The following is a 5,342-nucleotide window of genomic DNA, read 5'->3' as shown; positions in this document are numbered from 1 at the left end:
TCACTGTATTGAATAAAAGGAACCTTAGTCAAGGTGTGGCTCCCCCCCCCCAGAGGCGAAAGACAAGGGGTTGAGGGGGGCGAGGAACCTAATGGCCATACACGCCCATCCCCAGACCTCAGGGGATAACCCATAAGGGTGCCGGACCCTGCAAGTCCTTGTGATGGACAATGTGAAAAGTTAACACACAGTGAAACAAAATAAATAAAGTGTGCCTTATAAAAAAATTATCATCTTGCCCAGCCTGAAGGCCCGAGCAAAGAGAGGTGAGTACGCTTCGAATGCGGGAAAGTGAAGGGAGTCCAAATGTGCCATCAATGGACTCCAACCTCCAGGTCACCACTCCTGGAGCACTTCTCCACCTCAGGCTTTTAAAGGCCATTCAAGTGGCTGCTAAACGGGCTGTGTCTGCTGGAGCAGGAGTTCCGGAATTTCAGTGGCTGTGCTCTAACTCATAGAGAAGGGCCCAACACCTCTCACATTGAGGTGCTCCACAACCTGAGGAACATGATCGGATGAGTACAGGATAGATGAGGATTCCCTGGATTTCTCTTCCATCCCAAGAAAATATCTGCAGCGAATACCAGTCACGCTTCAGTGTGGGAGGGAAACACCACACCGAGCATAGGAGGGAAGGGGGAAACAGGGAATCAGGCCTCAGAACTAGGGAAGGAAGATGGACACCTCCTAGTGAAACCCTAACCAAAATATTAGGGATAGGGCACATGGAGAAAAAAGGGGATGGCTGTCTCTACTCACTTGTCCCCGAGTGCTCCCATAATGAAGCCATGTAGACCCGGCCTCTCCTGTGGAACATCGCAGGTGGTGTGATGATGTCACCACGCTGTCTACGTCACCATTGATACCCTTTTTCTGCTGACGCTGCTGTATGCTCAATTGTATCTCGGTCCAGTGGAAGCAGATACAATTGAGTGCAGGGTCCGCAGTCAGAAAACGGCGGCCCTAAACATCTACCGCTCCTGCTGGAGCCCCTTCAAACACATGATCAGCGAGGATGCCGAGAGTCAGACCGCCACCGACCTAATACTGATGGCCGATCCTCAGGACAGCGGTAATAATAGTCTTTCATTGGCTTATAACGTTACACTTAACCCAGCCGGTGTAAATACAGGGGGTCGGTGGCAGTATTAACCCTTTAAATAAGATATGCATCCCAAGTGGATCCATTCTGTGTGGATGTGCCCAAAACATATGTGACTACATGTGTCAGCCTAGTGAATGACTACTACTCCCCACAGGCAGCGTGTAAAGAGGCGCAGGCGAGTTGCGGGTATAAATGGCGCAGACACAATGCAGGAGCAGAGGACGTGGCAGGAAATCAATACGGTCTCGCTCCCGCGGCAGGGGTTCAGTCAGCAGTATGGGGTGCGCCACAGTCTTATCTACCTATAGGGAGGTATGTACTGAGCTCCCCCTGGTGGTGGCTGCAGGCAGCCGGACGTTTTCAGCTGAATTTAATGATTACAAATAGGGAGCAATATTCAGACCCCCCCTTGTGGAAAGCCCAAGGGGAGAAAAAAAATCTGTGTCACGTGTAGCCCACCATGGCAATATATATTTATACACTAAGCCAAGCCTATTACTCCACCCAGTGGCAGCACTGTAAGAATGCATCATTTATGCCTCTTTATAGTATGATGTACCCTTAGTACTCCTCAAAAAGTATGAGGCCTCCATAAGTGCCCCCTATACAGTATAACACCCCCATAAGTGCACTCCACACAGTGTGAGGCCCCTTAAGTGCCCCCTATAAATTGTGTGACACCCCCAAAAGTGCACTCCACACATTATGAGGCCCCCTAAGTGCCCCATGCATTCCTAACTTTGAAATAAACCCATCCAATGTTCCCACAAGGAGCGGTGCAGAGCAGGACTGCTCTTCTCCGGTCTACGTCATGTGTGGCCCAGCACAGCAGGTTCGGTGACGTCACTGTATCGGGCCCGCCTGCGCTGAACCACTGGCAGCAGCTAAATGGTGGAGCAGGAGGAAGCTGATGGTTCCTTCTTCACCGCTGTGTCCTGAGGATCCACATACAGATGAAGTCGGAATATGCGGCAGCTCTCAGGGACCGGAAGACAGAGAGCGAAATTAGGGACAGTCCTGCTGGATCTGGAATGGTCGGAAGGCAAGGTCATACTGTTTATAGGGACACTGTGCTGACACTAATGATGGGGGTCACGCTAACAGTGCTCTTAATGGAGGCACTATGGCTGTTTTTGGGGTGTGGCTGTTACTCCTGGTTGGGGTCTCCTTGTACCATGTGCATAGACCTGAACTGCATAAATAAAAAGGAACCAAAGAACTTAGAAAACCCAGAAAGATTTTATTAACTAAGTTCATTAATAATATAGAAATTCTGGAGATGTTAGTGGAGCTCTGCATCATGGATATCTGGCGGGATGGTGGTCCTCTGCATCATGGATATCTGGCAGGATGGTGGTCCTCTGCATCATGGATATCTGGCGGGATGGTGGTCCTCTGCATCATGGTTATCTGGCGGGATGGTGGTCCTCTGCATCATGGATATCTGACGGGATGGCGGTCCTCTGCATCATGTATATCTGACGGGATGGCGGTCCTCTGCATCATAGATATCTGGCGGGTTGGCGGTCCTCTGCATCATGGATATCTGGCAGGATGGCGGTCCTCTGCATCATGGATATCTGGCAGGATGGCGGTCCTCCACATCATAGATATCTGTCAGGATGGTGGTCCTCTGCATCATAAATATCTAGCAGGATGGTGGTCCTCTGCATCATAGATATCTAGCAGGATGGTGGTCCTCTGCATCATAGATATCTAGCAGGATGGTGGTCCTCTGCATCATAGATATCTAGCAGGATGGTGGTCCTCTGCATCATAGATATCTAGCAGGATGGTGGTCCTCTGCATCATAGATATCTAGCAGGATGGTGGTCCTCTGCATCATGGATATCTAGCAGGATGGTGGTCCTCTGCATCATAGATATCTAGCAGGATGGTGGTCCTCTGCATCATAGATATCTAGCAGGATGGCTGGTCCTCTGCATCATAGATATCTAGCAGGATGGTGGTCCTCTGCATCATAGATATCTAGGCAGGATGGCGGTCCTCTGCATCATAGATATCTAGCAGGATTGGTGGTCCTCTGCATCATAGATATCTAGCAGGGATGGTGGTCCTCTGCATCATAGATATCTAGCAGGATGGTGGTCCTCTGCATCATAGATATCTAGCAGGATGGTGGTCCTCTGCATCATAGATATCTAGCAGGATGGTGGTCCTCTGCATCATAGATATCTAGGCAGGATGGTGGTCCTCTGCATCATAGATATCTAGCAGGATGGTGGTCCTCTGCATCATAGATATCTAGGCAGGATGGTGGTCCTCTGCATCATAGATATCTGGCAGGATGGTGGTCCTCTGCATCATGGATATCTAGCAGGATGGCGGTCCTCTGCATCATGGATATCTGGCAGGATGGTGGTCCTCTGCATCATAGATATCTAGCAGGATGGTGGTCCTCTGCATCATAGATATCTAGCAGGATGGTGGTCCTCTGCATCATAGATATCTAGCAGGATGGTGGTCCTCTGCATCATAGATATCTAGCAGGATGGTGGTCCTCTGCATCATAGATATCTAGCAGGATGGTGGTCCTCTGCATCATAGATATCTAGCAGGATGGTGGTCCTCTGCATCATAGATATCTAGCAGGATGGTGGTCCTCTGCATCATAGATATCTAGCAGGATGGTGGTCCTCTGCATCATAGATATCTAGCAGGATGGCTGGTCCTCTGCATCATAGATATCTAGCAGGATGGTGGTCCTCTGCATCATAGATATCTAGCAGGATGGTGGTCCTCTGCATCATAGATATCTAGCAGGATGGTGGTCCTCTGCATCATAGATATCTAGCAGGATGGTGGTCCTCTGCATCATAGATATCTAGCAGGATGGTGGTCCTCTGCATCATAGATATCTAGCAGGATGGTGGTCCTCTGCATCATAGATATCTAGCAGGATGGTGGTCCTCTGCATCATAGATATCTAGCAGGATGGTGGTCCTCTGCATCATAGATATCTAGCAGGATGGTGGTCCTCTGCATCATAGATATCTGGCAGGATGGTGGTCCTCTGCATCATAGATATCTGGCAGGATGGTGGTCCTCTGCATCATGGATATCTTGCAGAATGGTGGTCCTCTGCATCATGGATATCTGGCAGGATGGTGGTCCTCTGCATCATGGATATCTGGATTCTGGCAGGATGGTGGTCCTCTGCATCATGGAAATCTGCAGGATGGTGGTCCTCTGCATCATGGATATCTAGCAGGATGGTGGTCCTCTGAACGATGGTGTTCCTCGGGTATGATTAGGTAATTGAATCAGATCTGTGATCCTGTGCTGTATCCGGTGGTAACACATCTGAATGGACGGTGGTATTTGTGTAATCTTCAGCCCATTCAGGACCCACAAAACAGATGTTCTTAAAGAGATTCTGGTTTATTTCTTCAATGTCGTTTTAGTAGACTTCACTATAAGGCACAGGAATTGCTTGGTTGAGAAAGTCACTTAGATCATCAGCCGGCAATGTTACTGGGGACTCGCTTCTTCCAGCCTCCAGGTCCGCCCAGTTGATAGATCAAAAAAATGTCTGCTGTGTGGAACACGCCATACCCGTGGACTAGGAAGGGACACTCGTTGGAAAGCCTTAGGATGTATCTCTTGGTAAGGTGGGACTTTAATGACTTGGATTTTGACTGTATCTTAATTGCCACCTGCTCTCTACGGACGACATCCGTCGCCGAGATGACTTTGCCGAACCCACCCTCTCCGAGTATGTGATGGTAGCAAAACTTATCCGCACTTAAAGAGGCGCAAACTCTCTGGAGGCCGGAGCAGGACTGGCTGAGAGCTAGCACAGGTTCCTCATTTTGATTTTTATCTTACCCTGTCTGGGTTCTCTGGTTTTGCTACCGTCAAGTTGCTCGCTTGATCTTTTCCTCTTTGGCGGTGATGGACTGGACGGCGTTTTTCCATCTGGTGCTTCTTTTTCGGTCCCAATCCTGGGTCTCTTATGTGGAACTCGCTTTGAATCTTTCTCCTCCTCATTTTCGGCCGCAGCCTCCTCTTTCTTTCTCCCTCTACGTCTTTTCCTGGAGCTCATTGTCAACGATTCCAAAAGACGTTAAAAAATAAAGTCAATTTACATCCAAACTCGCAAATAACACAGAAGTGTCGCGCCAGTTTGAAGTGTCTGGAAAGACTGAGCTTCAGGAGTCTCGGAACTGAAAAAAGGAACTCTATGATGTCATTGGTGATTGTGATGTCATAGTCT

The sequence above is a fragment of the Bufo gargarizans genome, chromosome 2 (assembly GCF_014858855.1).
Source record: "Bufo gargarizans isolate SCDJY-AF-19 chromosome 2, ASM1485885v1, whole genome shotgun sequence".
Taxonomy (NCBI): domain Eukaryota; kingdom Metazoa; phylum Chordata; class Amphibia; order Anura; family Bufonidae; genus Bufo; species Bufo gargarizans.
The sequence above is the reverse complement of the archived record's forward strand: the minus strand, read 5'-3'. Positions refer to the sequence as shown.